A 27,386-nucleotide genomic window follows, 5' to 3' on the forward strand; every position below is an offset into this window, starting at 1 on the left:
TGGCTGGTTCAGTGGGTACAGCATGCAACTCCTGATCTCAGGGTTGTGGGTTCGAGCCCCACACTGGGTGTGGAGATTACTTAAAAATAAAATCTTCTAAAAATAATAAATAAAATTATTATTATAGCTATCCTAGTGTCATTGCCTGTTTTTTTTAATAAAGTTTTATTGGAACATAGCCATGTCCATTCATTTACATGTCTATGGTGCTATAATGGCAGAGACTATATAGACTATAAATCTGAGATATTTACCATATGGCCCTTTAAGAAAAAGTTTGCTGGGGTACCTGCGTAGCTCAGTTGGTTAAGCGTCTGACTTCAGCTCAGGTCATGATCTCAGGTCGTGATCTTCATGAGTGCAAGCCCCACATCAAGATTTCTACTGTCAGCACAGAGCCCACTTCAGATCATCTTTCCCCACTCTCTCTCTGCCCCTCCCCCTCTCATCATGCCCCCCTTTTTTCCCCTTCCCTTTCTCAAAATAAATAAACTTAAAAAAAAATTGGCCCAACGCATTTAAGAAAAAAAAAAAAGGAAAAGGTCGCTGTACTCTATTTTGGAAGATTAGCCCTTTTTAATTTGTCATTTTACTTGACAGCTCCCCAAAATAAGACCAAATAATATTGTGAGCTTAAATGAATTATCTTATTTTTAGTCTTAAATTTCTTTATGTGTAAAAAGAGACAGTAGGGCTTATCGATTTCTTTATGTGTAAAAAGATACAGTAGGGCTTTGGAACTTTATAATAATCTGAAAAACTATGATATTTCCAAGATGGCCAATTAGTTTGCAGTTTATACTTAATGTAGTCTGTAACTTCTTCGGCTTTCTTCTGGCTTAAAGTAATGGATTCCTCCATAATTCTCTTTGATCTATTCATCATACAAGCATAGAACAGTGGCCAATTCCCAGCTCATGCTGTTCTTTCTCTGCACCAAGTTGCAATGATTTGGTAGGATTGTCTAGGAAGGTAAGAACAAACGAGCAAGTGGGAATTCCTGGCTTCCCTAGAGAGGAGAAAAGAAACCCGGTCAAAACCAAATGGCATCATTAATGGTTCTTGAATACACAGCTGTGCCCAGTTTAAGACTAAGCAGACTTTCTGCTGCTCCTTAACCTGGGGTGGGGAACCAGGAAGGAAATGAAGAGAAAGAGATGGAGTGAGGGAGAGAGAGAGAGAACAGACTATTTCATGGTACGTCACTAGAGAAATGCTGACATTGGACAGCCTATCAGTAACCTGTTTATCCCCTTAGAAGGCTGCGAGGATGAGCCAGATACTTAGCAGGATCCTCGATCTGAACAGCTCTGCCAAGAGTTGGGTGTGGATGAGCCCCTAAAAATACTGTAGTCCAGCCCCTCACTTTGAGATGAAATGAAATGAAGCTGAAATGAAAGCCGAAAGGGGCTTTGAAATGAAGACAAGTGAGGTGCCTGGCCCATATTCACTGGGGGAATTGGCTGCAGATCATGAATAAGCCCGGATGCTTCCATCTGGGGGAAAGGAGGTACCAGCGCAGACAGCAAAGCAGATGTTTTGTAACTCATCGGATGAAATGTACATGTAGGGCAGTCAGGAAAAAAGGGGGGATGTAAGTAAATGTCGCCTGCTGCGGTCAGGAAGGACACACCTGGTCCTTAGGGAGCTGGATGACATACCTGGGCATTTCTCAGCATCGTGTCTCTAAGATGGTTGGAATGGAGCCAGGCCATGAACAGAGAACGCTGTGTTAGGCTTCACCCATCAACAAGCGGGGGTGTAATTGGTGAACAGACTATAAACACTGTGGAGAGGGCTCAGAGGGTGTGTGTCCATCCCTCCACACAAGGAACCAGGTGTTCTCCACCAAGCGCAGCGGATGCCCCAGTTTGGCCTGGTCTGACTCAGTTGAACCGACTTCTGTCATCAGCAAGTCCTGTGCATGTATCCCCTGTGGTCCTGCCAGTGCCAGAGTCGAGGTGGCCGCTACTTGATATGAAGTCTTTTTATTATTGTGGAACAGCTTCTAGTTCTGAAATTGCTCAAAGGTCATTTTCTCCCCAGCTCTACTGAAATATGATTGACAAGAATTGTATATACTTAGGTTGTATAACATGATTTTTTTTAACTGTGTGTGATGTGGTTTAATAGGTGTGTCCATTGTGAAACGATTATCACAGTGAAGTTACTGAGCACATCCACACGTCAAATAGTTACCCTTTTTTTTCCCCCAAACTTCATTTTTTAAATCCAGGACCACCTGCTCCCTGAATCTCCTTCTAGTCCCATCCTGCTTCCTCCCCACACTTTTACACAGGGTGTTTCCTCTGCTGGAAGGTACAGGTTCTATATTTCAGTCAACTTCTACAAATCTCTCAAGACTCAACTCGGATACCGCCTCCTCCAGGAAGTCTTCCCTGACCCCATCATTTTCCTATCTCGTTTTTACCATTGCATGGATCATACCCTAACATGCTTTCCCGTTTATCTGTCCTCCTTCTCAGTGAGTCTGCAAGCCTCTGGAGGACAGGTGCTGGCTCTTCTACTTCTGCCTGCCTTACATCTAGTTCCCTACCGTTTGCAGCAGGCACTCAATGGCCGAAGGGATGAAGGGATGAATGATTCCAGCGGCCATCTCTCCCTCTGAGCACCCTCCCTGCTTAGGCTCTGAGATGGGACTTCCCTTATGGGTGCTTTTTGGAAGAGAGCAGACTTTTGTCCCCATTACCCTGTTGGGTTGTGAGCCAAAGCTCACATGTGTCCTAATGTGACCTTTCCTACCTCCATTAAATGGTCACCACCAGCGCAATCTCTCCACTAGAAACCTGAGTATGATTCTTGGCCTGAGTTTTCATACTCGCCTCAATAACTTCTCTTCAATTCTCTCTCTGTCACCCACAGCAGAGGAGACCGGGCCCCTAGAGACAAACTGGGGAGACAGCCTCCTGACTACACCTCTTCCATAAATCTGTCACCCACACTGCAGCATCTTGAACACAACTCCAGACCCGATCCAGCCACACAGCTCCCCTCCTTAAAGTCTCCCTGGCTCCTGGGCCCTCGGGGTTGTCTGGGCCCCTGAGTGGGGCACACAGGCCCTTCCACAGCTGCCGTCCTCCCCAGGCGCCCTATGCTATCTGCCCACCAGAAGTCCCCTGCTCCTTCCTGACCCTGGGCCTTGTATCTGTGGTTGTCTCTATTTTGCCCTTCCTTGAGTCCCTCAGACTTCTCCCCAGCTCAAAAATCGCCTTCTCTGCGGAGCTTTCTCTTGGAGACTGAGCCACCCCCCTCTCCCTCCTACCTCCCACCAGTCTGGCCCCCCTGGGAGCACCTCCACCTGGCTGTATCCCAGTAGGATGGCCTTCTCCCCAGTTACATGTGAACTCCCCAAGGGAGGGCCTGTCTGCACTTTTCTCACCTCCCTGACAGCTAACACACTGATTAGCAAGAGAATTGCCATTTACAAGAATGTCTAAGCCAACTGGGTCTTTTGGTCTTCATGAAGCAGGGAGGTTAAGGAGCAGAGGGGGCAGGATGTGCAGAGGGAGGGGCAGTCAGGCATGTGTTCTTCTTGGCTGGGAGCCAAAGACAAACATACCCAATACCTGCCTTATACCAGCTGAGGGTCAGCTATGTATCTGCTAATTATGCATGCAAAACATCCTCATATCAGGCCCATCCAGTCCTGGCATTGGTCATGTTAGCTGAGAGGGCTGAGTGGGGTGAGCGGGAGGTTTGGATGATAGTGGCAGCTGGAGGGGAGGGGAGGGCAGCAGCTGGTGATGAAGAGGCACCCTGGCAGCACTTGGTGCTGGCCCTGCTCTGGTGCCCTGCAGCTGTCACCAAGCAGGAGACAACTGTCATTCTGGTGGATGTGTTAGTGTCCCTTTCCTGGCTAACCTCTGGGGAGCATTATGGTGTAAAGGAAGGGACAGGATTCAGGACTGTGGAGACCTGGGCTCCAATTCCAGGTCAGCCACTGGTAGCTGTGTGATCTCAAGCAAGTTACTTTTTTTTTTGTTTTAATATGAAATTTATTGTCAAATTGGTTTCCATACAACACCCAGTTCAAGCAAGTTACTTAACCTCTCTGATCTTCAGACTCCTCTTCTAAAAAATAGAAATTAAAAAAACAAAACAAAACACCTTACTTCTCAGGATTATTCATTCCTAGAGAAAATATTTTTTGAGTCCTCATGTGATTCACCTCTTATTTAGTGAATAGGAATACATAATTATTTAAATATTAGTTTCTTTCCTTTCTGCTATTTATTCCCTAGTCAAAGCCCACAATCCTTAGACAAATCACCTCCATTCTTTCTCTCCAGTGCACACAATATTTCCTCCAAGGTAAGATCATCTAATAGTAATAGTAACATTTAACATTTGTCAGGTACTTACTGCATGCTGGGCACTATTTGACGTACTTCGATATATTTACTAATTTAATGCTCATAACACAGTGAGATTGGGGTTTTACAAGTAAGGGAAAGGAGGCATGGAGAGCTAAGGAATTTGTCAAGGTCATTCAGCTTTCAGATGATGAAGCTGGGATTTGAACCTGGGCACCCCAGTTCCAGCCCATAGTCTGAGCCAGTGTGTTAGAGATCACACAGTTCAGCCCCTCTGGATGATACCGTGTCTGCATAGCCGTCTCTCTCCCCAGTCCCTCCTCTGCTCAGCTGAAGAAAGTGAAGGTCACTTTGAGCTTTGTGCAGGATTTGGTGACATGCTTAAAGTTATACAACTACTTGTGTCATTTGTCCTGAGTCCCATTCCTGTGCCCTTCCCATGACATTAGGCAACACTACACAATCTATGTGAAGGCAAATGGCTGAAATTAATTACTATTTTGAGGAAATCATTTATGACTTTATCCTGCTAGTTGTAACAATCATTCAAAGGTATCAGATCTGATGGTAAAAAAATATATGTATTCCCATTAGATACCATGATGTTTGTTTTCATTAAGACCAATCTGAAATGCATTCTTTGTTTTTGCTGGTGTTTCAGTTTCTATCCCCATAAATATTTGTGCTGTTGTCTTAGTTTCAGTTAGTTTTTGCTGTTTTCCTTGGACTGGGTTTTTCTGAAGGGATGGGGGTGCAGTATTTACAGTCATCTTCAAAACTTTGTATCCCCAAAGCACGGTAGCCATAGCTCAGAGATGACATCGATGTACAGTCAAAACAAGCCTGGGGGGCTTCGTGAGCTCAGCAGTGCTGTGTCTCAGCAGCGGGGTGACCCTGAATCTCAAGACACCCGGAGGCAGCCTCACCAAGGAACACTGAAAACAAGTCCTCCGTGGAATCTTTGTGAACTTTGCTCCTGAGCTGCCTGAGGTCATCATAATCCAAAACCTAAGTCTAGGAGAGAATGCTTTCTTGTGTCAAAGGGGTCCACAACCCAGGAGATAAGAGGCGGTAGGCGGCATGGAGAAATTGGGGCTTGTGTTTGCAGAGGGTGGTGTGGGTGATGAGACATTGTAGGAAGAAAACTACCTGCAGATAAAAGAATTTCCCAGCTCACTGTGTGAGTGGACAAATTCCCCTGAGTTTTGATTTCCTCATCTGTAAAATGGGAATAGTACTTGTCTTGCTTATTCCCCAGGGACCAAATGAGGAAATTAAGTAAATAAGATCAATTTGAAACCTGTAAAGTGCTCTAGAAATGTGATGAATTATATTATTGCTATTCTGTAATGTTTAGTTAAGGTTTTTTAAAAATATTTTTATTTATTTTTGAGAGAGAGAGAGAAAGAGCACGAGTGGGGGAGGGGTAGAAACAGATGGAGACACAGAATCCGAAGCAGGCTCCAGGCTCTGAGCTGTCAGCGCAGAGCCTGATGGGGCTCGAACCCACGGACCATGAGATCATGACCTGAGCCGAAGTCGGACACTTAACTGACTGAACCACCCAGGTGCCCTTCTGTAATGTTTGTAACAGAAGAAGTGGAATTTCCCCCAGAACAACATATATAATATAAAACAGTGATTTCCACTAAAATGCACCAGAGAAACAATGATACAATTCATTATGACAAAACATCTATTGCATTTTTAAACCCAGCAAAAGAGAGCTTTGCCAACATACTAACAAAACAACAAAACACGACAAGCTAGTGCTTGTTTTGTTAGTATGTTTGCCATGGAACTTCCCATGGGCACCAGCCCTAAGTGTTGCAGACACATGGAGGAGGGTGAGGCCAGTGAAATGTGCACCCTGGAAGAGCCAAGTTCTCTATGTCACAAGGGGGGACCAGACATAGTCACTGGGGCTTTCACCCTAGGGTAAGGGGAGCTCAATGCCAAGGCAAATGTTAAAGCCTTCTTGGACTAAATTTTCTCCCCCAGATGTATATGTTGAAGACCCAACCTGCCATGTGGCAGTATTTGGAAATGAGACCTTTGGGAGGTAATTAAGGTTAAATGAGGACATAAGGATGGAGTCCTAATCCACTAGGACTGGCGGCTTTATAAAAGGAGAGCGCTTCCTCTCCTTCCCCTCCCCCTCCCTCAGAGGAAAGGCCACTCGAGGACAAAGTAGCCATCTGCAAACAGGGAAGAGAGCTGTCACTAGAAACCGAACCCTGCTGGAACTTTGATCTGGACTTCCAGCCCCCAGAACTGTAAGAAAATAAATCTCACCCAGTCTGTGATGTTCTGTTATGGCAGCCCCAGAAGACTAAGGCACTGACAGTGTCTTCATTTTTGTTTTATAACTCAAAAGAAAATCAAGTTTTCTTTCAAATATATTAATCTCGGTGTGCCTGGGTGGCTCAGTTGGTTAAGTGTCCGACTCTTGATTCTGGCTTAGGTCACAATCTCATGGTCATGAGATTGAGCCCCGAGTTGGTCTTCACACTGAGCATGGATTCTGCTTGGGATTCTCTCTCTCTCTCTCTCTCTCTCTCTCTCTCTCTCTCGGTCTCTCCCCTCCCCCCACCCCCACCACTCATACTATCTTTCCCTCTCAAAATAAACTTTAAAACATATATATATTAATCTCTGCAACTTCTACCTATACACCCAATAAAAACAAGAAAGTTACAATTCCAATGGAAAAGTCTTGGGGCACCAGGGTGGCTCAGTTGGCGAAGGCTCCAACTTCAGCTCAGGTCATGATCTCACAGTCCGTAGGTTTGAGGCCCACGTTGGGCTCTATGCTCTGGATTCTGTGTCTCCGTCTCTCTCTGCCCCTCCCCCACTTGCACTTTGTCTCTGTCTCTCTCTCTCTCTCTCAAAAATAAAGTAAACATTAAAATATTAAAAAAGAAAAGAAAAGAAAAGAAAAGAAAAGAAAAGAAAAGAAAAGAAAAGTCTTACTGGGTACCCTTTCGTCTCAGGGAGGTCACCTAGAGAAAAAGTGGATTTCATTGTAGTCTGTCTGCCCATTCTCCTCGGAATCAATCTGCTCTTTCAAAAGTTCACAAAACCAGGGGGCGCCTGGGTGGCTCACTCAGTTGGTTAAGTGTCTGACTTCTGCTCAGGTCATGATCTCACCGTTCTCAAGTTCGAGCCCTGCGTCAGGCTCTGTGCTGACAGCTCAGAGCCTGGAGCCTGCTTCAGATTCTGTGTCTCCCTGTCTCTCTGCCTCTTCTCTGCTCATGCTGTCTGTCTGTCTCTATCTCTCAAAAACAAGTAAACATTTAAAAATTTTAAAAATAAAAGTTCACAAAATCAGGAAATGCCAAGGTTGCAGAGGATCTTAAGTGTTACCGGTCGAGTCGTGCACGAAAGTTTCCATTTCATTCCCAGAGTGAACAGACTGAAAACTCGCACATTGGATTTCGACTACTTCAGGTCATATCCTGGCTCTCTATCCCAGTCTTCTCATCTGTAAATGGGAATAATAGAATAATAGCATCATCTACCTCGGGCCAGCTGTAGAGAAGAAATGAAATACGTAGCCCAGAGTAGTGTCCAGCACCCCATATGTGCCCAGTTAACGTTAACTACTACGATCAGTCTTAGAACAGTCAGACAGAGAATACAAAATACTCCGCAACGGAGCTAAGGCTACAGACCTCCCATTGGCGAGTCAGTGTGTCCTCTACGCCTGCCAATTAGTTATCTATGGATCTGTCAAGCCAATTAACTGAGTATCATAATAAGCGGAGGAAAATATTAGAAGAGAAGGACAATAGAATTAATTAAATGAAATCCAATTCAGGAAATCCTTTCGCTCAAGACAAGTGAGGCCATTGTCTACATGACACAGAAAGGTACTCTTTGTACAGATGGCTCACTGCTCCACACGATGAGCCTGGCACCCCTGCTCGATTAGCGTGCAAAGGGATGTCAACAGAGAGGCTTACACAGTGCAGACCCCTTCCCAACATGGAGAATGGGTGGCCCTGGAGGACACATAGGGCACCTTAAGTCATAGGACAAAAATACGGCCCAGCTTCCTGCAGCAAACATCTGCATGAATTTTTAAGACAAAATTTAATACCTTGAAGAACTTTTAGGCATGCCATATTCTGTCTCTGGCTGTGCCTCCAGTTCCACGGGGACTGCGAACTCTGCTCGGCCAGGGAGCTCTGGGGCAGGGGGAAGAGCCCCAGCCTTGGACAAAGCTTCGTGCCTGCCACTTGTACCTGGGCTATCCCAGCAGCCTCCCAGCTGCTTTCTTCTCTCCCACAGAGTGATCTTTGTCAAACTGGACAGGCTCAGCCCATCCTCCCTGAGGAAACACCGTCCACACCTCCGTCTGGCCAGTGGAATGAAGTCTGTGTTTGTTTAACTTGGCACAAGGCCTCACAGCCTAACTCCCCACAACCCTTAATTTAATTTAATTTAATTTTAAGTTTATTTATTTTGAGAGAGAGCAAGAGAGAGAATCCCAAGTAGGTTCCTCAGTGTCAGCACAGAGCCCAACGTGGGGCTCGAACTCACGAACCGTGAAATCCTGACCTGAGCCCGAAATCAAGAGTGGGATGCTTAACTAACTGAGCCACCCAGGCGCCCCTCCCCACAGCCTTTTAAGCCTTTGCTATCCCTTGCTGATATCCTGTGGCTGCCCTCACACCTCTCTCCCTCCACACCTCAGCCCCCTGTTCTCTATCAGTCTTTCCCTCTCCTTCCTGGGCTGTCCCACCTGCAAAACCTTGGCTGTCTGAGATTGCATTCGAAATCCCTCCAGTGCAAAGCTCTCCAGCCCCTTACCCCCAAAGCCCTGGTGCCCAGAACCCAAAGCTGAATACCATCAGCACTTCACTACCAGTATTCACTGGCTGTTCAAATTAGTATGTAACTGGTTGTCCGTAGGCGCTGACTACAATTTTGTTCCCATTCGCTTTTCTAGTTTGCAGAGAAAGTTTCCGGACGAAGTTCGAACTGCTCTTTTGAAATGAAATCTCAGCAGATTTCATCTCCAAACAGAATTAAAACAGGAAGTGAAATTCTAAAGCACGCTCCACTGTGACAAAAGTTACATTACGAAACCCAAGTGTCCTCATCTGTTAGGTGGCTCCAGTGTCCTCAGGGGCAGAAGGACTTTCCGGGGCTCCCACAGTTGAGATTCCCCGGAAATTCACTGAAAGAGGTTCTCACTGCGTTTACTTCTCTCCAAAACGTGTGAGGGTTTTGAATGCCAAGAAAGCCCCTGTGACTCTAAGTCAGATCCTGGGAAGAAGGAGCTGCAGGGAGCCAGGCTGGAGGCCAGCAGCAGCTTAGAAGACACAAAAGTGTTTCCTTTATTTAACAAAAAAATAAATAAAAAACCTTTCGTGGAGGAAGTTTTGTGTCCCCAGGCAAGTTCCGACTTCACTAAGCCAGCTGAGCTAAGCTCTGCCAGCCTCTTCCAGAATGAGGGAGAAGAGAGGTGCCTGTGGTGCACACCAGGGCCGAGTGAACCAACAGTGAATTCTGCTCCTTTTATAAATAACAAACCAAGCGCTCCTCACTCTTATCCCAAAGAATCCATCAAAACCAACCTTGCTGTGAGGACATCACCAGTTCTCAAATGCCTCTGGTTTTGTCTGATCGTGTTCATGTCTTTATTTTCTTGTTGTTTTGTTCTTCCCACAATGGGAAGTAAACAAGCATCAATAAACAAATGAACAAAGACAAAGAAAGCAACGGCCATGCTGGGAACACAGGCGTGTGCCCCAGCCGGCAAGCAGGGAAAGGCTGAGACTGACGGAGGATGCTTTCTTCCGAGTATGCTAATATTTTGTGCCGCCCCAATCTCCGCAACAGCCCCTTCATTTTATTGTTATTGTTTGTTTTGTCATCCATCCATTCATCTAACAATTATTGAGCTTTATTGCATTGAGAGTCACCCATTAACACAACATTAGTGGTTCTTAAACTGTAGTGCTTCAGCCACCCCGTGACTTACTAAAATGCAGACACGGGACCAGAATCCCTGACTTGTGTAGCAAGGGGTGGGGCGCTGGAAATTGCATTTCTTAAAAATTTCCAGAAGCTGCAAATGTTACTAACCCTAGGAGCACAGTCTGAGAAGCCCTGCATGAATACATTCGCCACCAAATCCCTAAAAGGCCCAGAACTTAGTTGATGCTCAATAATTACCCACTAAACTGAATTGAAGCCACTTTGAAACAATCCTGGATTCTCTGAGATAACAGACCGGTTTGTGCAAATACTTACACGTTTTCCCTGCTGAGGCAGACGCAACTGTGCAAGAACAACTTTACAGAGCACGGTGCCCTCATTTGTACACCAAATATTAGGTTGGGAACCGAGTAATTTGCAGCTGACTTAGTAGTGAGTTGACACGGTTGTAGACATCCTGGGAATTATTAAGAAAAACAGGAAAATTACTTTACCATTTTTAGCACCTGCCCCTGCAGGCACTTCCTTCTTTTCCTTCACTCTTCCTCCTCATCCCCCTTCTCCATCCTCCCCACTTCCACCTTCCCCCTCCTCACCTTCCCCTTTTCATCTTTCTCCCTTCTCTACCCTACCCTCTTCTCCACTCTCCCCCCTTCTGCATCCTGCTCCCTTTTCTCCACCCTCCTCCCCTTCTCCATCTTCCCCCATTCTCCATCCTCTCTCACTTTTCCACCCTGCCGCCTTCTCCCCCCTCCCCCCTGCTCCTCCATCTCTACAAGGCTATCGGTGAATACTTGTACAAATACTTTGAGTTCTTTGGAAGAGAGAAACTGTATTGTTGCCAAATGAAATAAATAATTCTCTCTGTTCTTCTTTAAGAAGGTACACAGGGCAATATTATCAACCAAAAAAAGAACCCCCAAAACATGTCTTCTTTATACTATCTTGTATCAAACTTTAGGGTAAACAGCCTCATTTTTTTTATGACCTTGAAGTCTGTAGTCAAAGGTGATTTGTGGATTGGGTGTACCAGTTGGCTATTTTATATAATACCTTTAAATTTATAATGATGGCTTGTTTTTTATAGTGCCATATCAAATATCCTCCTGGGTTCTTGAGTTTCTCTCACTATTATCAAATTATTTTATTGCTACTCACCAAGTGGCAAACCTGAAGAACCATAAATTGTGTGGGCTTATAATTCAGCTTTTGTCCCCTCTTGGCTATCTTGCAGAAAGAGAAAGTAACTTTATAATTCTTATAATTTAAAAAATACGTATCAGCTAAAAAGTTATTTGTATCTCTGATTACCATTCCAGGTAAAAATTTAATGTGCATTTCAAATGCCGTGTGTCTTTCATACATCAGTGTGGTTCTTTTTTTAGTGTTTTCATAACTTTTTAAAAAATGTTTATTTATTTTTGAGAGAGAGACAGAAAGAGCACATGCACATGAGCAGGAGAAGGATAGGGAGAGGGGGACAGAGGATCCAAAGTGGGCTCTGTGTCGACAGCAGAGAGCCTGATGCAAGGCTCAAACCCACAAACTGTGAGATTACAATCTAAGCTGAAGTTGAATGTTTAACCGACTGAGCCACCCAGGCGCCCCTGTTTTGGTAACTTTTGCAAAGCTTTCTTTTTATTAATTTTTAGAAGATGAACACTATATATAAACATGTTGGGGGGTGGGAGGTGTAAAGGCACCTAATGAAATGTCTAATAGCAAATTTTTATACCTCTGTATGAGAGTCACAAATAACATTTTTAACTACAGGAGCTCTAAATTTTAACCTTATCTTTGGCTATGTATATAAGGAGAGGTTGACACTATAAACTGACCCTGTCCTGCCTCTTGTTAAACAGCACAAATAATCCAAGGGATGACCATCGACCCCTGAGAGGCTTAGTGGAAAAGATGCAGGCTTCCTCTGCTTCCCAATACATAACATCTGAACCCAAATCAGAATGGCGCATATGAAAGCCACAGATGTTATCAGCTCTAGGGTCCCTACAGACTTGCATGATAGTGGTGAATGAGAGAAGATTCTAGAAAATTATACGATATCCCAAGCATCTCTGTTTTTTTTTTTTTTTCAACGTTTATTTATTTTTGGGACAGAGAGAGACAGAGCATGAACGGGGGAGGGGCAGAGAGAGGGAGACACAGAATCGGAAACAGGCTCCAGGCTCTGAGCCATCAGCCCAGAGCCTGACGCGGGGCTCGAACTCACAGACCGCGAGATCGTGACCTGGCTGAAGTTGGACGCTCAACCGATTGCACCACCCAGGCGCCCCACATCTCTGTTGTTTTTCAGGATAAATGCTAAAAGGAGATGATAGTTGTATAGATGATAGATATATAGCATCTATCATTTATTCAGCCCTTATTGAATGATAGGTGCTGGGCCAGTTGCTAAATCTTTTTTTTTAATGGACATATAATTCACATACCATAAAATTGACCCTCTAAAATCGTACAATTCAGTGGGCTTTAGTATATTCACAAGGTTGTATGACCATCACCATTATCTAATTCCAGAATATTTTCATCACCCCCACTAGATAAAAGTATTATAAAGTCAATTTTCTGTGCAACAAGATAAAGATAATTTTGGTTTCTTAGCAGTGGTTTAAGAATTCCTTACAGGAAGAAGCTTGCTTTTGCTGAGAAGGTGCTTTGATAAGGCCAAGCCCAGAGCAAGGGGAATGTGACTGAATGGCAGAAGAAGGACTCACTTTGGCCTCCTGAGAGGATGTTGCTGCAGGGCAGGGAGAAGGGACCATACTGGAGGAGAGGTTTCATTTTATTCACTGATGTATCCCAAGTGTCTGGAACAGTGCCTGTCACATAGCATGTGCTCATTACATGTATGTTGACTGGTTTAATTCTGCTTTTATTAGATATCAGGCTCTATTTATATCCATATGTATGAAATCACATGTTATTTAATTTTATCTTGTTTTATTTTTAATATATATTTTTTAAGTAATCTCTACACCCAACGTGGGGCTTGAACTCACAACTCTGAGATCAAGAGTCGCATCCTCCACCAACTGGGGTAGCCAGGTACCCCTAGATCACGTTTTCAAATCACCTTGTTCAAACCTTCGGAATCTTTGTTGGTGTTTTGTCACCCGGATCTATCAGTTTCTGAAAGAATGACTTTTACATCTTCCATTCTGATCAAGGCATTTGTCAGTTTCCCCATGTGATTCTGATCCTTTTTACTTCATCAATTTAAAGGCTGTGTTGCTAGGTACAGCTGTCAGGATTCTACACGGCAAACAAAATTGACTTTGGCCCATTTAAGCAGAAAAAGTACCTCTCAGAATTATTGGAAGACCTAAAACAACTGGGCTCAGTGCTACCCAGCCAGGAGCTGCACAGCAAGCCACGGAAGAAGCCACATGAGGAAGTTACAGATATCACGCTATCTCTGCAAAGCTACACATGCTGTTCCCCAATGCCTTGAGCAACTCCCAGCAACTGGAATGTGAGCAGCAGAGCCAAAATTCTGCCACAGGAACTCAGTCTTGCTGGAGACCCCAGCCTGCTGGACAAATTCTGTAGTTTCTGCTCTCTTGTGTCACTAGCTCCTAAATGGAGGGAGGCAAATGTTTGTCCATCAGCAGAGCCTTGCTCTCATGACTTGCCTTGGAGGACAAGACACTGGCAAAATGACAGTAGGGTATTTTGAGCTTCTATAGGGGGAGGTAGAGAATCCTTCAAAATGAGAAGTGGGTGAGGATGCTTGGCAGGATAAATGTCTATTCCACATACATATACATTCCTGGTTATTATATCTTCTTGATGTGTCTGGTCCTTGACTTACACATTTTGCTGTGGGATCCTGAGCTGTGTTTTCTCATGTGCCCTGCAGGGCTAATATTGGTCAGGGGAAAGATTAGAGCTGGCCTTCACAGAATTGGACAGGAATTCCTATCCTGAAGTCTCTCTCTCCCCCACCTGGATCCCCACTACATCTTGTTTTGTTTCAAGCCCAGTATGGCAGGAGGAAAGGCTTTCCTTTAGGGAAGAAGGAAACCTGCTTTTTTCTCTTCCTTCTAGACTTCTCACACCTGGCTGCTATCAGGCAAATCCAGTCCACCTCCTAGAGGACAGATGCTCCTGACAAAGATTGTGCCAGCTCTTGCTAGAGTCAGTGTTCCTAAAAGGGAAGGAATCTACCTACAGTTCACTTCCTGGGTTCCTTAGGAGCCAAAACTTGGCCTGGGGGGAGCGGGAAGTCCATTTCTGAGAGAAATGAACAGAAAAGGGGAAAGGGGACTTTGGTTTAGCTTTGGGGCTGAAATCTACTTATACCAAGTATAATCCAGGTACATAGACAAAAAACTATCACCTACTTAAGACATATAACAATTTAGAGGAAAATGCAGCAAACACTGTATGTCCAGTTTCTGAAGCCTGAGAAATAAAGCAGTCACAACAGAGACCCTTTGTAGCCCTCCTGGATTCCACCTGCATCCTACCCCAGAAGTTACTACTATATTACACACATTTTTTTTTTATCATTTCCATATGTGTTTTGGTATGGACAATAATATACATATGCATTGTTCTGCAACATGTTCTTCCACCCAATATTATGTTTGGGGGATTTATCCATGTTCACACATGTAGCTCTGATTCTTTCATTTTGATGGCTATATAGCACTCCTTTGTATAGACATATCACAATTTTTTAAATTCTGTTGATGGCCACTTCAATGGTTTCTAATATTTTGCTATTATAGGCCATGCTGTCAAAATAGTCTTGTTGTTGTTTTTTTTAATTTATTTATTTGTTTTGAGAGACAGAGAAAGAGAGAGTACGAACAAGTGGGAGAGGGGCAGAGAGAGAGAATCCCAACCAGGCTCTGCGCTGTCAGCACAGAGCCTGATATGGGGCTCGAACTGTGAGATCATGACCAGAGCTGAAATCAAGAGTCAGACGTTTAACCAACTGAGCCACCCAGGTGCCCCAAAATGTTTCTATTTCCTTGCGCACATGTAGAAGAAAATCCCAGGAAATAAATTACTTGGTTTGAGGACATACACATCTTTAATTTTACTAGCAATAACCCAGTTGCTTTAGTGGTTGTACCAATTCACACTTTCATGGTATTTTTTTCCATGGCACTGTGTGGTCCCCAACATTTGTAATTGTCAGTCTGCTTTATTTTGTTCCAATCTAGCAAATGTGAAGTGTTATGTCACTGTGGTTTAATTTGCATGTTTCTCACTATTGGTGAGGTTGAGCATATTTGTCACTCTGTTTCTCTTTGTTTCTCTTTCCTGAATTGCCTGTTCATAACATTTGCCCATTTTCTACTGGTATTTTTACGTTTTTTCGTTGATTTGTAGAAATTCTTTATATATTTTAGAGAATCTTTTGTTAATTATACGCATCACAAAAAGCTTCTCTTACTCTGGCTTATGTTTTCACTTAATTTATAATGTCTTTTGATAGACCAAAGGTTTTTTTTTTTTTTTTAAATATAGTCAAATATTTAGGACATTTGGAATAAACATGAAGGATTGCTGGGTGTTCTCCAGGGAAAATTATGCATTGTTTAGAACACATTTTTCCAGGTTATTGGATTTTAGCTGCTCATTGTTTTGAGCTATTTTACAAATTTTATATTGCAGATACTGATAGCTATGTAAAATAATTCTTGTCTCTGGGCATGAAAATAAAATTCTGTCTGGTGGCAGTTTGACTCAGTCTGCCCATACTCCTTAATCCCCTTCCCCAAACCTGCCTGTGGAAATTTATTTCAACATGCCTTTATTCCCTATAAATTTGTGGTTCTCTGCTTTCTCATTTTAACAGTTGTAGTGTCTGCCTGGTTCCCTCATTAATAATGAAGTAAATAAAATCTTTTTTTTTTTTAAGGTTTTATTCTTTTCAAACAACCTCTCCACCCAACATGGGGCTCAAACTCACAACCTGGAGATCAAGAGTTACACACTCCACCGACTGAGCCAGCCAGGATCACTGTAAATAAAATCTTTAATATGTGTTAATTTTAGGGGCGCCTGGGTGGCTCAGTTGATTGAGCGTCCGACTTTGCTCAGGTCATGATCTCACAGTCCGTGAGTTTGAGCCCCGCATCGGGCTCTGTGCTGACAGCTCAGAGCCTGGAGCCTGCTTCAGATTCTGTGTCTCCCTCTCTCTGGCCCTCCCCCCGTTCATGCTCTGTCTCTCTCTGTCTCAAAAATAAATAAATGTTAAAAAAAAAATTAAAAAAAAATATGTGTTAATTTTATGTCTGTATGATTTTACCTTTTCTGAAAATTTCCTTTAACGAACATATTAATCTTTTCCTTTGCTTTGTGTTTTTGAGTCTTAAGAAATTACTCCCTCACCCAGGCTTATAAAGATATTCTCACCTATACTCTTTAGGCTATTAAAGTTTTACTCTTGTGGCACTAGGGTGGCTCAGTCAGTTAAACTCTGACCTTGGCTCAGGTCATGATCTCACAGTTGGTGGGTTTGAGCCCCACGTCAGACTCTATGCTGACAGCTTGGAGCCTGGAGCCTGCTTCAGATTCTGTGTCTCCCTCTCTCTACCCCTCCCCTGCTCATGCTGTCTCTCAAAAATAAATAAACGTTAAAGTTTTATTCTTCTTGTTTAAGCTCTCTGCAAAAGTTTTTTGCTTATGATGTAGGATGGTGATGTGATTAATTCTTTTTCCCTATGGAGAGCCAATTTTCCCAACACCATTTACTAAACTCTCCACCTTTCCCCCATTAATTGGTAATTCTATCTTGTTTGTGTATAAAGACTCCTTTATGCATAAGTCTGTTTTGGGGTCCCTGTTCTGTTCTTGTAGTGTGCCTTTTCCATTTCTGCACCAGTGTCACACTTCCATAATTCCTGCAATATTGTAAGAAGTCCTAATATCTCCTGCCATTTTCTTTGTGTTTAAAATTACCATGGTTGGGGTACCTGGGTGGATCAGTCAGTTGAGCGTTGACTCTTGATTTTGACTCAGTTCATGATCTCACCGTTTGTGAGTTAAAGTCCATGTTGGGCTCTATGTTGACAGCGTGGAGACTGCTTGGGATTCTTTCTCTCTCTCCCTCTCTCTGCCTCTCCCCCATGCTCTCTCTCCCTCTCTAAATAAATAGATAGATAGATCTAAATAAAATAAAATGAAATAAAATTACTGTGGTTGCTATTAGCTCTTTACTTATCTGTATTAATTTTAGAATCAGCTTATAGAGATCCACAAAATATCAATCAGGATTTTTCATCTAAATTCTATTGGATTGGGGCACCTGGGTGGCTCAGTTGGTTAAGTGTCCCCTTCTTGATTTCAGCTCAGGTCGTGATCTCATGGCTCATGAGTTCGAGCCCCAAGCTAGGCTCCGTGCTGGTAATGCAGAACCTGCTTGGGATTCTCTCTGCCCCGACTCCATTCACACTTGCACATGCATGCACTCTCTCTCTCAAAATAAATAAACAAATAACTTTTAAAAATTTTAAATTCTATTGGATTCACAGATTACTTTAGAGAGAATTGACTCTTTAGGATTTTATGTCTTCCCAACCACAAATACAATATATGTTTTCCATTTGCTTAGATTTCTTAAAATATTTTTTTCATAGAGTTTTATAGTTTTCTCCATGCCAAGGCATTTTTTTTCCTTCTCACTAAGTCTTATACATCATTTGTTAGTTTAACTCCTAGATAAGTTGCGGTTTTGTTGCTGTTATAAATGGTATTTTTCAGGATGTTTATTACCGGCATATAGTAATGCAATTGATTTTTGATATTATGTCCAGCAACCCACATATGTTCCTAAAGTTAGAATGTTAATGTGTGATGTCTCCACCAATTCTTAGTCCTCCTTGGACACAAGGAATTCATTTCAGTTTTCAAACCTTCCTATGGAAGATTTTTCAGCTGAGTACTTTGCAGAGTGTCAAGCACATTGCAGACACATTCAATAAATTTTTGTTAAATAATGGCCAAAAGAAGGCAATTTCATTTGAAGGATTGTGCATTTCTCTATGATCTGAAAATTCCATATTCAGCTATGTCAGCATTAAGAACATGATAAATGCATCCCCTCCCTTCCGATTTTATATAGGTGAAATCTGCCTGAAATAAACACTGAGAGCAAGCCTGAAAGAAGGGGGGAGGAATGGAATATCACAAATTGATATCTAGGGGGAGGTGAGGAGAGGGTACTGTTGCTAAACAACTGACTTCATTCCTAGCAGGTGCTGACCCAGTTCTATGAGGGTCTCTTTCCCTCCCTCCTCTTCCTCATCCCCTCCTCTTCTCACCTGATAGAGTCAAGAACATTGCAGATTGAGATTTATTTTCCCTTTTGGAGGAGGCGTGTTGGCATTAAGTTCAGGTTGTGATGTAGTGTTTGTTCTGTGATCGCAGAGTTGGATCGTTGAGATCTGAAAGGAAGCCTAGAGATACAGTGGCCCTGTCTCTGAAACAAATTGTCCCCTGATGAGAAACTCCTAACAGAATGCTGAATCAGATGGAGACTTCAGGGTAGGAATGATGGGTTCTGCTATGGTATTTGAAATGATTGTGGAATAGCTACATGCATACTAAGGGATATGGGACTGGAGGCAGCTGAACTGTCTGAAGCAGAGACCTACACTGACAGATCATCAGTCCAGTGTTAGGGGAGGTTGAAGTCAGGGCAGTAGACAAATCATCGCAGAGGGTATGTAGTGTGAGAAGAGAAGAGGCTGGGCACGGAGCTCCCAGTACACCACCTCTCAGAAGAAGGAAGGCATTGCCAGAGGAAGAGATGCCTGTCAAGAATGCCTACAAGGAGGAGCTGGAGGGTTAGGAGGTGAAGGGGGGGAAGTGGGGACAGAAACCATGCAATGTTTTTAAGAGGAAGTGGGAAAGGAGCAGATGCCAAGGAGAAGTCAAGGAAGATCAGCAGAGAGTGGACTTAGTCCAAGGTGGCCACAAGTGACCATGGTGGGTGGATGAGTTTTTTGCTTGTGCTCCTTGCCCTTGAAATGATGAGACCCTGGTCTGGCTAGGTTGGTCAAGCCCCTTACCTTCTACAGGTCTCTGTTTGCTCATCTATCAATTTGACATCATAACAACTTCCTTGAGGACTGTTCTAAGGATTACCAAAAAGATACTCAGTGTCTTGGTGATGTCTCTGCCCTACACTCCTTCTATCTTTCTCCTGTCTCACCAAATCTCACCCTTGGAGCCCATCTGACAGCTTCATGCCTCCCATTTCATCTGAGCCTCTCTCTGCAAATTCCTTTGTGCTTAAGTTTTCTATGCAAACCTTATTCTGATGCATGGTGGAGAAGGCTGCACCCTTCCCCCACCCTGTACTCCCCAACCTTCCTGCAGAAACATGATCCCACCCCACCCCAAACCTCAGTTATCCCTTCTGACCCACTTGTATTCTCTGGAAGTTGAAGGAACAAATGAGGCAAGTGTCTCCTTGGAGATACACTGTCCCTTGAGTGATTCTAAATGGAGATGTTCAATTGACCCTTCTGTTTTCTCCACCAAAAAGATGTATGGTTGCTAGGAAACCAACAATAGGTATTAACCACACCTGGCAGGAAAATGTTCCTAACCTGAAGAGGAATTATATTCAGAAGAATTTTTAGCTGCTGTTTCATTATCATCTTTCAGAAATTTAATTTGACAAATCTATATTGAACTTGTACATGCAAGGAACTCGGAAAGCAGAGACGTGATCATGTCATTCCTCAACTCAAAAGAATTCCATGCCCTTCTGTTCATAAAAGGAAGTCAAAACTGCTTATCTGACCTACAAAGCCAGCCTTGCCTACCACACTCCCTACCCCAGCCTCACTTGGCCACTGCTCACTTTCTCCATTCTACTTTTTGGATCTTCCTGAAATCTCATCCTGCTCTTGCCTCCACAATGACTCACCATTCTTCAAAACCTTGCTTAAAAGATACTACTAAGTCTAGACAGAATGAATTCCTTGTTCCTGTTCACTGATAATTTCAGGCATGCATGCATTCATTCAAGTAAGATTTTTCTAGGGCGCCTGCGTGGCTTAGTCGCTTAAGCATCTGACTCTTGATTTGGGCTCAGGTCATGATCTCATGGTTCGTGGGTACAAGCCCCACATCAGGCTCTGTGCTGACTATGCAAGCCTGCTTGGGATTCTCTGTCTCTCTCTCTCTCTGCACCTCCCTCACTCATGCTTGCTCTCTCTCTCTCTCTCTCAAAATAAATAAATAAGCCTTTAAAAAAAAGATTTTTCTCTACTATGTACTGAGCACACCTTATTTGCCTTCTTTCTTTATAGGGCTCAGTCGGTAACTGTTCTATTCTTGCCTCTATCATAAGGATTCCCCATTGGTGACAAAACTATAGCAACTGGTAATTCTTTGATTTCACAAATTATGGTCCTGACTTAATAAATACAGAGTTGAGAATTTTAAAATTTAAAAAGCAGCTAGTAATTATCTCAAAGTGGCTTTTTAAAAATTAAATACGCTCTGTTGCCCAATCATGCTTAGCACAGCCATGGGAGACATTATCCTGTATTGAGGCTTCATTCAGTTTTTATTAAATTTGGATGTTCTCAGAAGGCTTCTACTCAAGAGAACAGGTATTGTTTGAAGCTCCATAGCTCATTCCTAAAGAAATAAATGGACTCTCCCTATGATACATAAACAATTCACCAGTTATCAGCCATCAAACCCAGATTGTTAAGATAGCCAACTTTTGTTTTTCTTTCAACACATGCTTAAAATTCTCTCTAAATCTCTTTGCATAAAGAAACCCCACTTCATGCAGCCCCTGCATTTCGCCTGATGCCATTGTGACAAAATATCTGATGGTGCAGTGGGTCTCTGAAATTGTCTTTACTTTGCTTCCCTTATGTATGTTCCCTTGAACTGGGTGCCTTTCCCAACACGATCCTAAATTACAACCAGTTGTATTGCCAGAGTCTAGTGTGAAAAGCAGAAGGCAGTTTGAGTATTTCGGAGGGAATTTAATAGAAGGAATTCAATATATAATTGATGAAAGAGTGGAGAAGCCAAAAAGAGATTAGCAACAGCTGGAAGCTACCAAGGCTGAGAGCACAGAGTGTTCATGGAAGCCAGGATTCGGCATCACCTGGCAGAAGCTGATACCAAAGAGGAGAAAAAGCTAGAACCAAAGACACCACCCAAGGAAGAGAGAGAGGGAGGAAAGCATCATGGCTTCTCCCTTTCTCCCCACTCCAGTCTTCCAGGAGCTTCCAAGGGCTAAATAGAAGCTACATCAAGGCCAGAGGGCAAGGACCTGAGAAATGTTGTTCCCTGAAATAGCAGATAGAGAGAGGCAGAACAGAAGCAGGGGGGAGGCAGGGGAGGGGTCCGACAGCAAACAGAAACACAATCAGCAATGCTTAACCGACTGAGCCACCCAGGCACCCGTAAAAATCCTCTTCTAAGGGAGAAAGTAATACCTCTGCATTATAATCATGCCCCATATTTACATTTTAAGTGATTTTCAGGAGTTTATCTCCAATTAATAAATGTCTTTCTTTTCCACACTTAACATTCAAATACCTACTCGTAAAAATGCATCTTACTCCTATTTTTGCCAAATGTATTCCCTAGAGGTTTTTCTCGGTTTGGTTCTATGTTTAGCAGAACTTTCAAGTAGCACATTGAGAGCTTTAGGCAAATTTAAATAATCTCCTTTAAATTAGAAGGAAAGTCTTAGTGCACTGCAGGATCCCTTGAGCTCGGCTGAGCCCCACTCATCTGAAAGCCATTTGCCAAAACATTCAGCAAGTACTCCTGGGAAATTCTGTACATGCTGGCAAGATCAGAACCATGTAGTGCAAGTAGGAATCTGCTAAAAAGCACCTAGAATAAGGGGAAACAACATAGGAAGATCATATTTCTATTCACAAGTAAATAGGACTATTAAAACCACGTATTTACTATTGGAAACTATAGTCTTCAGAAACTCTTGTCCACATTTAAACCACAATATTTAACCCTTCTATTATTTTCCTCCATCTTTTTTATTATTAAAATAATAAATATTCATTTTAGAATGTTTAGAAAATAAGAGAAAGTATAATAGTTAAAATTTTTGAAACTTCATAACTTCAAAATCCAAAGTTAAACTCTGTTAACATTTGAATCATGTTGTGTGTGTGTGTGTGTGTGTGTGTGTGTGTGTGTGTGTGTGTAAAACAACCTATGGATATACCACACAAACAGTTACATATCCTGATTTTTATCATTTACCATTTTATTTTGAGGACTTCCTCTGTAATTTTTCTCATTGAAAAATCATTTTAATTGGCTCATAATATTCCATCTTATGACTGTACTATAATTTAAGGTATTTCCCTTTTGTTAGACATTTAGGAACCACATTGCCACTTATGCCTTGACAAGCCACTATGAAAAGACTGGTTTTTAGTCTATAAAAAGGAAGTAACATCATCTTAAAAGAAGCTGGCATTTCCTCTTCTCAGGCTCTGATTATCAGTCTTAGCTTTGGTTTCACATTAACTGCTTTCAAAGGCTTCTCTTTCTGTTATATTGAAGAGTAGGAGAGAGGAAAGAGGCCACCGCCTAGAGGAACTTGGACCCAAGGGGTAGCCATGGATAATTATTCAAGTGACAATTTTGAAGAAGATAAGCCTTGCTCTTGTTTATAAATTGCAAGTCACGGGGCACCTGGGTGGGTCAGTTGGTTGAGTGTCCAACTCTTGATTTCCAAGTTATGATCCCAAGGTCATGGGATGGAGTTCCATGTCGGATGCTTGGGATTCTCTCTCCCTCTCTCTCCACCCCTACTCTGCTCATGCTCTCTCTCTCAAAATAAATAACTTAAAAAACAGATTGTCTCTCTCTCTCTGCCCCTCTCCAGGGCTTGCACTCCCTCTCTCTCAAATAATACATACATACATACATACATACATACATACATACATACATAAATTGCTGTAGGAGTGTATATATATATTTATTGGCACCTGGGTGGCTCATTCGGTTAAGTGTTGGACTCTTGATTTTAGCCTAGGTCATGATCTCACAGTTTGTGAAATCAAGCCCTGCATCAGGCTCAGTGTGTTAACAGCACAGAGCCTGCTTGGGATTCTCTATGTCTCTCTCTGCCCCTTCCCTGCTCATGTTGCATTCTTTCTCTCTCTCTCTCAAAATAAATTAAAAATTTTTTTAAATAAATATGTGTATTTAGATTCTTAGAACCTCTGTTAAGTGAGTGATAAATTATGAATGTAAGAGAAAGTTATGGTGAAGCATTTGATTGGACTTATTTGGGGTGTACATTGGGTTTTCTTGTCCCTTTTGTATTTTTTTTAGCAAACAATAATGATTTGGGGTGAGATTGGTCTGAGTAGACTTTATAGCACTTAAAGGAGGAGTAAATGAGATGATGCATAAAGAATTCAGCTCAATGACTGACTCACTGAAAATACTTCCCAGATGTCAAATGCCATTAGTATCATCATCAGTATCTTCATTTGAATAGAAATTCATGGCTTACAAGAACTTTTAGTTGTCACAACAACTTGGGAAAATAGGCAAAGATGAGGATCCTTCTGGTCTCCAGGTGCTTCCACACTGTAGCTCATGATGATGGCTTACTCATTTGCTGATGGCATTTTTCTGGACTGAATAATGAGAAACTGTGATTTTGGCAAAAGCAGACAGACTGAGTGGACAAGGTTGGCAAAATACTGTCTATTCTAGCAGAGACAGAGACTCCCGACTCCTTGCTAATGAACTGTTTGATTTTAGGCAAGTTACTTAAATCCCTCTCAGTGTTTAGCCAATGCCAATAAAAATGATAGTAATAATACCACTGTACCCTTTGACCTAGGGTTAATGTTAAGCACAAAGGAAGATAAAGCAGTCAAAATTATGTCTTTTTAGGAGTGGAACTTAGAGAAGTATTTTGACAAGACTATTCTAAACAATAGTGCACTCACAAATTCAATATAATAATCTAAGTGTTCTTATAGAGTGTTCGATATGAGCATTTAACATCCCTTTCCTTCTTTTATTTTTTTAAAAGTAGGCTCGGGGCGCCTGGGTGGCGCAGTCGGTTGAGCGTCCGACTTCAGCCAGGTCATGATCTCACGGTCCGTGAGTTTGAGCCCCGCGTCGGGCTCTGGGCTGATGGCTCAGAGCCTGGAGCCTGTTTCCGGTTCTGTGTCTCCCTCTCTCTCTGCCCCTCCCCCGTTCATGCTCTGTCTCTCTCTGTCACAAAAATAAATAAAAAACGTTGAAAAAAAAAATTTAAAAAAAAATAAAAATAAAAAAAATAAAAGTAGGCTCACACCCAGCGCCCAATGCAGGGGCTTGAACTCACGACCCTGAGATCAAGACTGAGCTGAGATCAAGATTCGGATGCTTAACCAACTGAGCCAATCAGGTAACCCAACATCCCCTTCCTTCTGCTCGATCTGCTTGCAGTCCCAGTATATAGTAATCCTTTAAACTGTTAACACAGATCTTTTTAGCACCCATCTAGAGGCAAGAAGTTGGAGGGGAGCTACATCTGTGGGAAAAAATCCAAGGGGATAGCCACGATTCAGTGAGAGACTGTCTGAAAAGTTGCATTCTAGGTCAAGATTAATAATGACTCCCCACATAAACTGAAGAGTCCAGGGGCTTCAGTGTTAATGGTTTGGCACTTGAGATTGCTACAGATTAAGGTTCATCAATTTGTGTTCAAAGAGCTGCCCCCAAAGTCAGCAAGGTTAATCAATTCTAACCACTAAGGAATCAAATAGCCAGCAAATGCATCCCACAAGGGTGTAAAGGAAGAAAGCTGCACACACTAATTGTCCTAATTATTTAAGAACCAGTCATGACAAAGAACCAATCATCCCTATATTCTGTTGAATATTAGCACTCAACCATTAATGGACTCGACTTATATTCTCTTCAGTTTTAAACTATTTTATAAACACAACTGAAAAGCAACCTTTTTGCTTTCATTAAATGCTTGGATGAGAATTGAAATGTGAGTACATCAGAAGGACACACATTTTCCAAATTAGCAGGACAGGTAAGGAAAAAAAACAGGAGGGCTGGTTAAATCATGGACTCAGAGTTCCCAGCCTGGTCAAGAGCTTTCCAGGAAATACAAAGAGAGGCAGAAATAGAAGTGATATTTGGATGGTGTTAAACTACATTTTGCTTTTCCCAAGAGAAGATGTGGATGTCAGTTGGCTAATACAGGTCACCACGCTAGCACAGATAAAACATACAGCAGTAAGACTTGTCATGATCTCACAGTTCATGGGTTTGAGCCCCACGTTGGGCTCTATGCTGACAGCTCAGAGCCTGGAGCCTGCTTCGGATTCTGTGTCTCCCTCTCTCCCTGCCCCTCCCCTGCTCACAGTCTGTCTCTCTCTCTCTCTCTCTCTCTCTCTCTCTCAAAAATAAACATTAAAAAAAAAAAAAAAACTTGTATGATACAAACAGCTGCTAAAAACAGAGCATGTGACAAAGTCTTGACTTGTCCTGGCATTATCTCAGGAAATAGAGGAAGCAAGCAAGTAGGAATAGTTACAACACAAGATTTATGTTTGGTGAAGCAGAAGGAATGTGGAGGTGATATAGAAGGGTGGGGCCCTGGAGAATTAAGCAAATGTTTCCACCTTAATCCTTGTTGGCTTAAAAAAAAAAAATAAAGATACCATAAAGTTTATCAAATAGTTACATACCATGAATGATGTCTGTGATTTGCTTCAAAATTACCTAATGGCAGCGAGGGGAGTAGGTGGAGAATCGTAGGCGGCTGTATAGAAAAAAACAGGAATGTCTATGAGGTCATAATTGTTAAAACCAGGTGATGGATCCATGGGGTTCCTTATACTACGCTATTTATGTGTGTTCCACATTTCCCATAATAATAAGTAAAACAAAAGAAAACAAAATAAAATAATGTATGACTCATTCCAAGGCTAAAAAAAAAAACCTTTAAAAGGAAGAATGACTTTAAAATATGACAAGCCTTCAAAAAAGAAACAGTGTATTGACAGAGGCACAAACAATCCCATTTAGGGAGAAAATGTGTGTTTCTGAAAGATCTAAAGGCAGATCTCAAGCAGTGTGACTCAACAAGGAGCCACTTGGAAATTTGGGGGGACATTTTTGCTTATTGTAAATCCCTGGCAGTGCTGATTCTCAGCGATGGAAGGCCAGGATGCTCAAACTCTTTCAGTCCAAGGATCACAGACCTGCTCTCGCAATGCCAGCAGTGCCCCCATTGAACAGCAGTGATGCGAGGAGACCAAAGTGCCAAAGTGGCCACTGAGGCACTCTTCTATTAATCTGATGTTAAAGTCACATGGTCCATGAATAGGAAGGGTAAATGGTAAAGGCTGAATAATAAAGACCCACATGGAATTGGGAGAAGTGGGTCAGGAAAGCCAGAGGTTAAATGGTTAGAGGCTTGATGAGATTCAAGAGTCAACACCATATTCAGGTATAATAAGAATATAACAGGGGAGCCTGGGTGGCTCAGTTGGTGGAGCATCTGACTTCGGCTCAGGTCATGATCTCACAGCTCACAAGTTCGAGCCCCCCATCGGGCTCATGGCTAACAGCGCAGAGCCTGCTTTGGCTCCTCTGTCCCCCTCTCTCTGCTCCTGCCCTGCTTGCACTCTCTCTCAAAAATAAATAAATGTTAAAAAAAAATTTTTTTTAAAGAATCTAACATTTGCAGGTTTTAGAAAGAGGGGAGAATTTCCTCTAATCTAGAAAAGTTAGCACAAACATGGTTAAAGAGAGTTGGAGAGCAAAATGATAAGAGGATAAATAGTGAGAAAGCACTGCCAGGAACTTACGCTCATCCCCAACACGCCTGCAGGAGGTCACTTACCCTGCGACTCAACACTCGCCTCAGGCTCTGGAATCATCCTGTCCTCATTAAGGAAAAGTCTAATAAACCATAGGCCAGTGGCTCCATCCATCAGTGGTCGAGCAAGGCTGACTGCTGGAAACAGCATGCCTGGTCTGGCCATGCACACTATTGATCAGGTCCTAACTTCAAGGAGTTCCTAGTCTGGCTTAGCGAAACAAGACACATTGAAAGAATAATTCTGAACATCAAAA

At 42.6% G+C, this 27,386-nt stretch overlaps 1 long non-coding RNA gene across 1 annotated transcript; it reads right to left on the minus strand.

The window, feature by feature from the left end:
• Positions 1 to 922: 922 nt before the first annotated feature.
• Positions 923 to 26,060, minus strand: LOC125148601 (uncharacterized). The gene is made up of 5 exons (XR_007145650.1): positions 25,994 to 26,060; positions 11,442 to 11,506; positions 10,599 to 10,740; positions 7,701 to 7,818; positions 923 to 1,009 (listed from the first exon to the last, which is right to left on the minus strand). It is a non-coding gene; the product is annotated as an uncharacterized LOC125148601 (long non-coding RNA).
• Positions 26,061 to 27,386: the final 1,326 nt, after the last annotated feature.

The sequence above is a fragment of the Prionailurus viverrinus genome, chromosome D3 (genome assembly GCF_022837055.1).
Source record: "Prionailurus viverrinus isolate Anna chromosome D3, UM_Priviv_1.0, whole genome shotgun sequence".
NCBI lineage: Eukaryota > Metazoa > Chordata > Mammalia > Carnivora > Felidae > Prionailurus > Prionailurus viverrinus.